Here is a 13,220-nt window from a genome sequence, read left to right on the forward strand (position 1 = left end):
ATAAGTTCATAAAACATCCAAAACTGATGTCTTGCAGTGACTAAAGATCAGTTTCTAGTATACTTAACTCTTCTATTCAATAGGTAAAACACAGATAGAAATATTTTATAGTAAAATGTAGTCTCACAGTAATAAAAAGTAATCATTCTTTTGATATAGCCCTGATTTACATAAGATAAAAAAGATAAAGTTTATCATAAAGGCTGCTATATAAAATTGTATAACAATGAAAAACTAATATCTGAATTGTACAATTTTTAAAGATTTTTTATGATTTGAAAATATTATTTATTAGCTTGAAATATTATTTTGTCTATTTCTCTCTATATATATATTTAGATAGGTATCTTTTAACTTATAGAAAAATTGATGCCATGGGCTAAGCACATGACCTTAATCAATAAGTTTCACTTCATGGTTCTTAGCGGAAGCTTGGATACTGAAAGATACCACTTTTCCTAAGTTTCGCCTGTTCACCATCTCAAAGAGATAGGAGTTGTCATCTAGCTGAATGTGGCTCAAGAATAAACAGACTGCTATGCTGCTTTTCTGTTCAACAGCCTCATCACAAATGACAGGTTCAACTTAGTGCAGACTTTTGTGCTTGTCAGAATAGAAATCTACAAAAACTTAGACAAATACCGTAATGAAAGCAGAGATAGAATCTGTAAAGTTCATAGACAGTGCTTTGGATAAAAGAAGTCACAATTTACTGCCTTTTGTCATCTTCCTACAAATTGACCATGAAAGCTGTTTCCATGGTGATTTTACATTGAGCCATGACCTCTTATTCTCTTAGCATTTTGGGTCAATCTTTCAATTTAATATAAACTTTGAGATATGTGTTATTATGGATAATGTGGTATTTAGTTTGCAGGGTTTTATTAAACTCATTTTGATAATCCAAGTTAAAGAAATGGGGGCAAGAAATAGATTAGTTGTTTTCAGTGTTAAAAAAGAAATATTAAAGAATTTGATATTTTATACTTAGTTCATTCAAAATAGCTATGAGACCTTGAAAATGTCAAGTCATCTATCTGGAATCAGGTTTCTATTTCACTGACAGTATGTTTTATTATATCTGTAACATCTGCAACAAATCTTCCAAATTAAAATTATAAAGTGTTATGACATGAATAGTTTTTCTTTTTCAAACATGCTTGTTATATATGTTTGTTGACTTAAATTCCCTTGAATAACAGAAACTCACATGCTGAAATATTTGATAACAGTCATCAGACAAATAAACAGCAATTTGGTCACTTGCATTAGAATAAGAAATAGGCCATAATATCAAAGGATAAATTGATTTAAACCCCATCACCATGTGTGCCTGAGAAAGTTGAAAGATAGTCAAATGCAGGATTAATATGAAAGAATGTATCTGAGGCCAAAACTAAAATAATAGCACAGAAAGTAAAATAAACAAAATGGAAATAAATCAACAATTAGATAACTGAAAAATGGCATGGTTTCTGCCAATGTAGATGAGATGATGCACTCTGAATGCTGTATTAAACTTAGGATAATAGAGTCCAGAAAGTCATTTTATAAGGTTTTGAAGAATAGAGATTTGCATATTATATTTGAAATTGAAGCATAGAATTGAATTGTATGAGTTCATTTTGTTCTTGTTCCCCTCTCCCATCTTTTATGATTTTGATATTTTTATTTTTATTTACATTTTCATGTTTATTCTCTTGCAATTCGCTGTAGTTCTTGCATTTCCAATTATGGTTTTCTCATTTCTATAGCTTCCTGGTTCTTTTCTATTTAGAGTAAAGTAATCCTCCATTACGGGAGCACATATTTCATCACTTTCACTATCTTCTTGACAGTCCATCTCCTTTAACAACCTTTTCTGAGCTAGCATGGCTCTCATCTGCATGTTCCTCTTCTACTCTGTCCCTTTTCAAAACTTTCAAAAATTTACTCTTCTTATCAGTGTGCATGCATGTCAGTTTGGTTAGGCAAGGCTGCTGATTAAGTTTGTCAACAGATGAAGAGGAATTTGAGTGATTACACTCTTTAATTGAAATTGTTGATGGGCTAAAATTCTTGGCAGTTGATTTAAAAGTATTTAAGTCACTAACACCATACATAGACTCATGAGGGAAAGAAGTCCCAACTTTATTTTCTTTAGTTTGGCTTTTCCATTGTGTAGGTTTTGCAGGTAGAGCAACAGGTTTAGGGACTAAGCCTTTATAAACACTTGGACCAGCCCCATTCTTAACTGCCTGTGATAGAAAATTTCTTACTACTGGAAATCCAGATAGCTGTAAGTCTTTCATATTACTTTTCTTAATGACCAGCATTCTTTGAGTTCTAGATTCAGGATTCAGGAGATATTCTTGAAAGAAATAGCACTGGAAAATCTCTACTGAAGTCCATCTTAAAATTCTCATGTCTTCCACAGGAACATGGCTATTTTAAATATTGCAATGAGGAAAATAATATTTGGGAACCCAGGGTGTAAACTGAGAAAGGAACAGAGAAGTGTAATACAATGAAAGTTTCAACATATTCCTATGGAAAGTACTGGGAATTTAACAATTAACCAAGCCACAATTGACCATTTTTTCTGATACAAACACACTTTTTAGTTCACCTAAGACACAATAAAGAGCACATCTTCCTTTGAAAGATCTTTTCAACTATTGCTCAAAATCCTCAGATCAACCCCCATATATCTGCAGCTAAAGATTTGTTCTGATTTGTTTCTCTCTCATATTCAGGATTTAAAGGCAGAAAATACTCAGCCTCAAACTGTTTGAGTTCTCTCTCATCTTCTTTACTCCCATTTCATTGTCAGATATGTTGTTTGCATGTAGTCCTTGGCTTTTTCCAGAATGGAAAATACTGTTATGAGAACAGGAACTTCCACCATGGTATCTCCCTTGATGATTTATGTTTTCAGTACCATTTATTCCATGTGTAAACCATTCTTTTATTTTTTTCCTTTCCTTCCAAAGTTACCTCCATCAGGACATCCAATACCATAATCAAAGCCATCTGAAGAGTTGTGTCATTGATTAGTCACATCATAATGATTTTCTGTCCCTGAAACATTTTCAGAATACTTTTCAAAATTCAGTGATGACTCTGTTGATGATGGTGGGGTAGGAAAATTAAATGAGTCTGGAGCAAAGTCATGCTGTGCCGCTTAGGTCCGGTCTCTCCAACTCAATGAAACAAGACTTCAACACCTCATGGCAAGTCCAAATTCCAACAGGACTGAACAAGAAGGTGTTGGGTTTTACTCTGTAATCTTTGTTTTCCAGGTTTTTTAAAAAATGTTGTATCCTCTGAAATAATATCCAAGTTCTCTGAAGATACTCAGTCTATGACTATTTGACATAGAGTTATTTCAATGAGTTACCCATACTTCTGTTTTAAAGTTCTATTTCCAGAATTAGCCAAGTTCCTTGAATTTAAAATTTTAAAGTCTTCTTTATTACTTCATGTACTTGCTACTATTATACTTATCAACTCCAGTTGAAATATCCAATTTATAAGCCAAAAAGCAAAAACAAAAAGAACATTTCACATCTGAAAAGCATTTCTAAACATCAGCATAAACCGAGATACATAGCCATCTCAGTACTACCATGGGGCTGGGAAACTACAACATCATAAACTTTGATGTAAATAAAACATAAAAGGGAAAATTATATATTCATTCAATGTCTTCATTTAGATAAGTTGTCACAATTTGACGTGAAAAGGGCTGATGTCAAAAATTCCTAAAACTTTTGATAAAAATAAAAATAAACTGCCATGAAACTTCAGCAATATTTAAATAGTAATTTGAAACTGCTGAAACTACTTAGTACACCAATCAAACATATCTTACAGTTCTGGCTGAAGAACACCAACCATAAGGGAGGGGTAGGGGAACAAAAAATACTACCAGCTGAAATACTTTACCCAGTTATATATCTGTCTGAAACAAAATACTGAAGAAATGCCTGGTTTTCTTTTTAAGTAGTTTGTAGAATTGTTCATTACTATCAATTCACTTCAGAGATGATTCTTGTCAAGTTTAATAAACTTCTGGGGCAAAATTATCCAAAAACTCTGTAATTCCAAAATTGCCACTTGAAATATCCCAGGATCTTTTACACAAAACTTACAACATGACCTTCATATCTGAATAATTCAATCACATTCTGCAACACCAGAGGTGCCTCTGGCCTGGAGGTGCCACTGTGCTCAGTTCCAGGAGGAGGTTTTTGATAATTTGAATAATCCCCTTTTATGGCTTTTCCCTCCTCCACAACCAGTCTTGGTCCCAAAATGGTGCTGACCTGATGGGCAATGTTCTGGGCTAAGTCCCTTGAGATCATCACCAAACACACATTTTTGATGGTTGTTATTCTCCCATTTTCAGAGACTCCTTTCTATCTAATATGGTCAAGAACAATTACATTTATCTTGTTCTATGACAGTTCTTAAATCTCTTTGATCCTATTTTGCTTTGATTATATTTTTCTAAAAATACCTTGAATTAATAATGATAAACTTTACCTGAATCCTATTTCCCCAGTAAACAGTGATGATTAACATCCACAACATTTATTTTCTAAAATTTTCCTGGTAAGAAATAGCTTACTGCAAAGAACTCTCTTTTCCCATATGACTTAGATGAGACTCATGGATGACCATCTTATTTACCTGTGTTATGGCAGGGTACAGACTCTCTGAGTTCCCATTCACTGTCTTATAAATAATTAGCTAAATAGTTTGTCTCCACTTGCTGAAATTAGCCAGACACTGTGAGACAGAATATATGAAACAGACAATTGTAATACCACATATAAAATTACCATATATAAAATAAATCTCTGACCAACAATCTGTAGCAATGAGTCTAGGAAGACAGTCTGCCAACTGCAGTAACTAGCCTAGGAAAACAATTCATTATGTATAACTCAGATTTATGGGAAATCAGACTATCTCTCACAAAATAGTCCAGAAAGCCAAACAATATCCCCTGTTACAATTGGTCCTACACAGCCAGAACTTGATTAATAACTGAAAGTTTCCCTATATAGAACCAAAGAGAGAAAGCCAAATATGCACCCAAAACCCATGACATGTAATGCCTCATTTCTAGTTATTCTGATTACAGCATTCCAATGCCAGTAGTCTGAAATCAGGGCCTAACTGAAGCCTTCTTTTTTTTCCACAGTAAGATTTTACAATTACCCTATCTACCCTTGTGCCTCTGTCAAATGCAAGTGATTGATAGTGACTGAATCAGTTGCAATGGCAAGCTCTGAATAACCTTTTTTCTGTTCTTATTTGGGTGGTCTTTGTTAACTTTACAAAATAGAGATAAAATTTTCCTACCTGACTCAGATTTCCTCTGTTTAAAAAACAATCTAAACTGTAAAAGCACCCCACCTATAACTTTCTGTTCAAGTAATTCCTATAAAAGTCTAAAGCAGGGTAAGGGCCAAGAAGTTGGAATAGGAGGCTCACAGCTCACCCTTTCCCATAAATGCACCAAAACTGATATCCACTGACCCACCCATCCAATCAGAACACTTGTTGAAATTTGACAGAACATTGCCTTCTTCAAAAGATAAAATATGCCACAAATCTGGTAGGAGAAAGGGAAAAATGAAGGAAGAAAAAGGAAAATGTGCCAGATCAGTCCCTTAGGGAGGGAGCTGCAAAGGAGGAATTGTACTTGTTTGCTGGGTCTCTCCCTCTCCAATGGAGAGGTCAGCAGGATGGACGGGGAGCCTCTGAGGCTTAGATGTGTATGGAATGGGACTTGACCAATAGAACTAACATAAATGGACACAAAATGTCCACATGACTCCAGCCCTCAAAGCAAAAGAGCAGGTGTGGGACAGGACAGACTGCCTGAGCTGGGCACAGGACTCAGGACAACTGTACAGAGGCAACCAAGAGGGATTGCAGTGTGCTGTACACCATTGCTGGGAGGATATACAGATCAGAACATGGTTCCCTCGTTAAAAAAAAAAAAAAAGCAAAGCAACATTACTGGTGTGCCTTTAGGGAAGGGAGCCCTAGCCTTTGTCTCTGCAGACCCCCAACACCATTACTAGCATGTTCTTGGGAGATGAGAGGTGGGGCTCAACCAAAGCTACCATATCCTCTGTTGCTGGGCAACCAGGTAGAGGTGGGGTCAAAACCTGAATCCATACCTAAGGGCTCCACAAATCCATAGGTGGGACTGAGATTTGTTTATGGCCCCAGGCAGATGGGAACATTCTGCCCTGGTGCTTCTGTGAACTTGCACCTCTAGACAAATGAACAAGGAATAGAGTTCTGCCACAGAGCAGGGGTGAAGGCTGGTGTGGCTGTTTTCTCCAAGGCTGCCTATGGAGCACAGAGGAGAGTCAGAGTGGGGAGCTGCAACTGAGGAGGGGCACAACCCGTCTGCATACAGTGCACTACTGTAGCACTGTAGTGTGCTGTCAGAGGGGGTGCAACTTGCCTGCCTACCTGCACTGGGAGCAGCACAGATCAGGGGCATGACTAGAGCGCCTCTGGAAACAGCAAGCGGAGTTCACATAAAAGGGTGAAGGGAGAAACAATGACCATCACAAAACAAAAAGGAGGCACTGTTCAATAGCCAGGGCAGGCTCGGGCTACCAGGTTACTGATGACAACCAAAACCAAAGGGATAACAGGAAAAAGGCACAGAAGGAAGACTTGGTAACCACCCATACTTAAGAAGAACCTCTCAACAAAATTATTAAGAACACACAGCCTCCATGGGGACACATCCACGTTTCTTTCTTTTCTTTTCTTTTTTTCACTTTTTTGCTTTTTACTTTTAAAAAATTTCTAAGTTTCTATTTATCACTCCCTTTAAAATTTTTCATTTAAGATATTTTTATTATGATGATTTTTTAAAATGTGTCTAAATTTCATTTCTATTCCTCTTTGTTTTGTTCTTCTGTTAAGGATTATACTGTTTTCAAGTCTTTTCTTTTTCTTTTAGTTTTATTTAATTTCTCTTTATTTGATTTTTGTTTCTCTTTGCTTTGTTCTTCTGTTATTGATTATATATGGTTTTCAAGTATTTTTTCTACTTTTCAGTTTTTTAAAATTCATCTCAACTTGATTTTTATTTCTTTCTGAAATGTTCTTCTGTTAGTGATTATACTGTTTTCAAAATTTTTTTCTTCTTTTAAATTTTTTAAAATTTTATTTACCCTTCCACTTTAAATAAATAAATAAATCATTAAGGACTAGAGTAGATAACTAATACTTGAAAAACCATAGTGCCAGAGAGATATAAGTAAAATGAAGCAGAGGAACCACTCCCAATTAAAAAAAAAAAAAGTGAAATCCCCTGAAAGAACAATCAATAAAATAAACATTGATAGTCTACTAGATCATGATTTCAAAAGGAGTGACCAAAGTACTGAAGGAACTAAAAGAGAATGTGTATATATAGAGAGAATATGTCAAAAAAGAAACTGAAACTATGAAGAGGAGTCAATAAAAAATTTTTTAAAAACTCATTTGCTGAGATGAGAACTGAGCTAAAGGCTGTAAAAAAGTAGGCTAGATAATGCAGATGAACAAATGAATGACTTACAGGCAGGACAACAGAAATCATCCAATCAGAATAGCTGAGAGGAAAACAAATAAAAACCAATGAAAATAAAATAAGAGACCTATGGGATAATATAAAGTGTTCCAACCTATGCATAATAAGGGTCCCAGAAAGAGAAGAAAGAGGAAAAGTGATTGAAAAGGTATTTGAAGAAATCATGACAGAAAATTTCCCAAACCTAAAGAAGAAATCAGATATCCAAGTACATGAAGCACAGAGGGTCCCAAACAAGAAGAATACACACAAACAAATATCAAGGCATATTATAATCAAGATGGACAGAGTGAAGGATAAAGAAATGATTCTAACGGCAGCAAGAGAAAAACAAAGAATTGGTTACAAGGGAATCCCCATAAGGCTTTCAGCTGATTTCTCTACATAAACACTACAGGCCAGAAGGAAGTGGCAAGATATATTCAAAGCCCTGAATGAAAAAATAAAGATGCAAACTAGGATAATTTATCCAACAAGGCTATCCTTTAGAACAGAAGGAAAGATAAAAAACTTCACAGAGAAGTAAAATCTAAAAGAATTTAGCAACACTAAATCTATGCTAAAGAAATATTGAAAGATCTACTCTGAATAGAAAAGAAACAGGATGCTACAGAAAGAAGAAAACCATAATTGGAAAGGTGATATGTAAAATGAATTACAACAGAATAAACATTAAATTGTAAAACAGGATATCTAAATCATTAAAGGTGGGAAAGGGGAGCAAGAAAATAGTTTATTTTCATTTTTCTTTCTTTAATTATTTGTTCTCGTTAGGATGAGTTTGTGCATATATTACTATCTTTTTAAAACAGACATACTATCTGTTTAAAACAGACAGATATAGTAATGGGTTACATATAAGAAGGAGGGTAATCACCAACCAAAACTTACAATAGAATCATAAATACTGAAAAGAAACCAAGATAATACAAATAAAAATGATCAATCCGCAAAAAGAAATAGAAAGAAACAAAGAGAAAATACCAAATCAACTGCAAAACTAAATTGAAAATGACAATAAACACAAGTCTATGAATAATTACTGTAAATGTCAATGGACTAAATGCTCCTATCAAAAGATACAGACTGGCAGAATGAATAATGAAACAAGAACCTACAATATGCTGCAATCAAGAGACCCACAGTAGGGAGAAGGTCAAACTTAGATTGAGAATGAGAGGATGGAAAAAGATATTTCATACAAATGATAATGACAAGAAAGCAGGAGCAGAAATACTGATTTCAAACAAAATAGTCTTTAAAACAAAGGACATAAAGAAAGATAAAAGGAACATTTTACAATGATTAAAGGAGCAATACAAGATGAGGATATTACACTCATTAACATACATGCACACAATATAGGAGCATCTAAATACATAAAGAAAATACTAACAAACATAAAGGGAGAATACAATCATTCTAGGAGACTTTAACACCCCATTAACATCACTGGACTGATCTTCTAGACAGAAAACCAATAAGGAGACAAAGAAATTAAATGATACAATAGAACAATTAGACTGGTTGATATTTTCAGAATATTACAGCACTCAAAAATAGAATATATATTCTTTTCAAGTGCACATGGAACATTTTCTAGGATAGATTATCTACTTGGGCACAAAAGAAGCCTCAAAAATTTTAAGAGCATGGAAATTATCTCAAGCATCTTTTTTGACCACAATACCATGAAACTAGAAATCAACTACAGAAAAACAAAGGAGAAAGAAAGACAGCATGGAGATTAAATGACATGCTACTAAAAAACCAATGGGTCAATGATGAAATCAAAGAAGAAATTCAAAAATAATTTAAGACCAATGAAAATGAAAACACAATCACACAGAATTTATGGGATGCCACAAAGGCAATATTAAGAGGGAAGTTTAGAGCAATACAGGCCTTCTTCAAAAAAGAAGAATCTCAAATTAACAACTAACCTTCCAGGTAAAGGAATTAGAAAAGGAAGAGAAAAAAAAAAAAGTCAACAGAAAGAAGGAAATAATAAAGATCAATGAGAAAATAAATAAAATAGAGATAAAAATAGAAAAACACAATCAAACCAAGAACTGTTTTTTGAAAGACTAAACAAAAATGACAAACTTCTGGCCAAGTTCATGAAGAAGAGAAAAGAGAGAGTGCAAAAAACAAAATAAGAAAGGAAAATGGAGAAATTACAACAGATACCACAGAAATACAAAAGAGCATATGAGAATACTATGAACAACAATATGGAAACAAAATGGATAACCCAGAAAAATGGACAAGCCTCTGGAAATATACAGTCCACCAAGACAATCAAGAAGAAATTAACTACTTGAACAAACTGATCACTAGAAATGAAATTGAATTAGCATTAAAACAAAACAAAACAAACAAAAAAAAACCTCCCTACAAACAGAAGTCCAGGACCAGATGGCTTCCCTGGGGAATTCTACCAAACATACAAAGAAGAACCCTTACCAATCCTTCTCAAACTCTTCCAGAAGATTAAAAAGGAGAAAATACTCCCAATCACATTCTATGAAGCCACCATCACCCTGATACCAGAACCATAGGAAAACACTACCAAAAAAGAAAATTACAGACCAATATCACTGATGAACATAGATGCAAAATCTTCACCAAAATATTAGCAAATAGAACCCAACAACACATTAAAAAGTTCGTACACAATGATCAAGTTGGGCTTATCCCAGGAACAAAAGGATGGTTCAACATATGCAAATCAATCAGTGTAATACACCATATCAAGAAAAAAAATGACAAAAACCTCATGATTCTATCAATAGATGTAGAAAAAGCACTTGATAAAATTCAACACCCATTTTTGATAAAAAACCCTCAACAAAGTGGGTAGTGGGAACAAATCTGAACATAATAAAAGCTATTTATGAAAAATCTACAGCCAGCATAGTCCTTATCAGTGAAAAATTGAAAATCTTCTTAAAAAAATCTGGGAAAAGACACGATTTTCCACTCTCATCACTTCTATTCAACATAGTCGTGGAACTCCTAGGCACAACAATCAGGCAAGAAAAAGAAATAAAAGGGATCCAAATTGGAAAAGAAGAGGTAAAATTATCACTCTATGCAGAGGATATGATACTATACATAGAAAACCCTAAAAGTTTCACACAAAAACTACTAGAACTAATGAAAGAATTCAGAAAGGTAGCAGATTACAAGATTAATGTACAAAAATCAGTTCCTTTCTTTACACTAATGATGAATCAACAGGAAAAGAAAGTAAAGAAACAGTCCATTTTAAATAGCACCCAAAATAATAAAATAACTAGGAATAAACCTAACCAAGGAGGTGAAAGATTTATGCATGGAGAACTACAAAACATTGATTAAGGAAATTAAAGAAGATGTAAAGAAATGAAAAATATCCCATGCTCCCAGATTGGAATAGTCAATATTGTTAAAACAGCCATACTGTCCAAGGAAAGATACAGAATTAATGCAATCCCTATCAAATTACCCACGTCATATTTTACAGAACTAGAAGAAATTGTAGTAATATTTATATGGAATCACAAGAGACCCAGAATTGCCAAATAAATACTTAAGAAAAAAATGAGGCTGGAGGCATAATCCTCTGAGACTTTAGACAATACTACAGAGATACAGTAATCAAAGAAGCTTAGTATTAGTACAAAAAATAGATATATGGATCAGTGGAACACAATAGAGGGACCAAAAATGAACCCACAAACTTTTGGCCAATTAATCTTTGACAAAGGAGGCAAGAACATACAATGTAATAAAGACAGTCTTTTCAGCAAATGGTTTTGGGAAAACTGGACAGCAGCATGTCAATCAATGAAGTTAGAATGCTCCCTCACACCATACACAAAAATACACTCAAAATGGCTTAATGACTTAAACAGAAGACAAGACGAAATAAAACTCCTAGAAGAAAACATAGGCAAAATATTATCTCACATATATTTCAGCAATGTTCTCTTAGGGCAGTCTACCCAAGCAATAGAAATAAAAGCAAAAATAAGTGAATGGACCCTAATTAAACTTACAAACTTTTGCACAGCAAAGGAAACAATAAGCAAAACTAAAAGACAACCTACAGAATGAGAGAAAATATTTGCAAAAGTTGAACCTGACAAGGGCTTGATTTCCAGAATATATAAACAGCTCATATGGCTTAAGAAGGAAAAAACAGACAGCCCATTCCAAAAATAGCCAGAATTCCTAAACAAGCAATTCTCCAATGAAGACATATGAATAATCAATAGGCACATGAAAAAAATGCTCAATATCACTAATTATCAGAGAAATGTAAATCAAAACTACAATGAGGTATCATCTCACAGCAGTCAGAATGGCCATCATTCAAAAGTCCACAAATGATAAATGCTGGAGAGGCTGTGAAGAAAAGGGAACCCTCCTACACTGCTGGTGAGAATGCAGTTTGGTGCAGCCACTGTGAAAAACAATATGGTAATTCCTCAAAAGACTAGGAATAGACTTACCATATGACCCAGGAATCCCACTCTTGGGTATATATCCAAATTTAAAAAGACACTTGCACCCCAATATTCATAGCAGCACTATTTATAATAGCCAAGACATGGAACAACCTAAATGTCTATTGACAGATGACTGGATAAAGAAGTTGTATATTTATACAATGGAATACTACTCAGTCATAAAAATGACAACATAATGCCATTTGTTGCAACATTGATGACCCTGGAGAATGTCATTCTAAGTGAAATAAGCCAGAAAGACAAGGAAAAATACCATATGATATCACTCATATGTGGAATCTAAAAAAATAAAAATTAGAAAAGAAGACAAATGAACTTATATATAAAACAGAAACAGACTCACAGACATAAAATACAGACGTTTGGTTACCAGGAGGGAAGAAGGGTGGGAAGGGATAAACTTGGATTTTGAGAATTCCAGATACTGACAGGTATATATAAAATAAATAAACTGGTTTTTACTGTATAGCACAGGGAAATATATTCAATATCTTTTAGTAGTTCATGGCAAAAAATAATATGAAAATGGATATATATTGTATATATTCATGTATCACTGAAGAATTGTGCTGTACCCCAGAAACTGACACAACATTGTAACTGACTATAACTCAAGAAGAAAAATATGTCCAAAGCAAAACCACCATACTGATGATACCTTCTGATCTTACAGGCACCTGTGCATTTTTGGTGCCATCACTATTACAATAGCCTGAATAAAACAATTTTCTACTTTCTCATGAATGGTATATTCTTTCTGCAATGTAAATATATATTTGCATAATTAATTTGAAAATATATCACTCAAAAAATTCATACCAACTTCATGTAAATATGTAAATGCACAAAAAAGGACAAAAGAATAAAGAAAGGGATGTATGTAGGAAGGAGAAAAGGAGTGGACAATAGGGAAAAAATTGAGAGAAAATGACAGGGAAGTTATGTATTTTTTTTTTAAATGAAGTTCCTGTGTGTCAATCAAAGAAAAGAACATAGAATTTACAAATATCAGTGATACATCCTGTAGGGATTCTGTCTTGCTTCAAGTAGAATTTTCTCTGCCATTTAAAGAATGTATGGGCAATAGCTTCTGCTTTCATTTTGTC

At 34.0% G+C, this 13,220-nt stretch overlaps 1 pseudogene; it reads right to left on the reverse strand.

Annotated features, from left to right (window-relative positions):
- Nucleotides 1-1,823: 1,823 nt before the first annotated feature.
- On the reverse strand, nucleotides 1,824-4,346 carry LOC105064468 (vasculin-like; annotated as a pseudogene).
- Nucleotides 4,347-13,220: the final 8,874 nt, after the last annotated feature.

Source organism: Camelus bactrianus, chromosome 14 (genome assembly GCF_048773025.1).
Source record: "Camelus bactrianus isolate YW-2024 breed Bactrian camel chromosome 14, ASM4877302v1, whole genome shotgun sequence".
In the NCBI taxonomy this organism is placed as follows: domain Eukaryota; kingdom Metazoa; phylum Chordata; class Mammalia; order Artiodactyla; family Camelidae; genus Camelus; species Camelus bactrianus.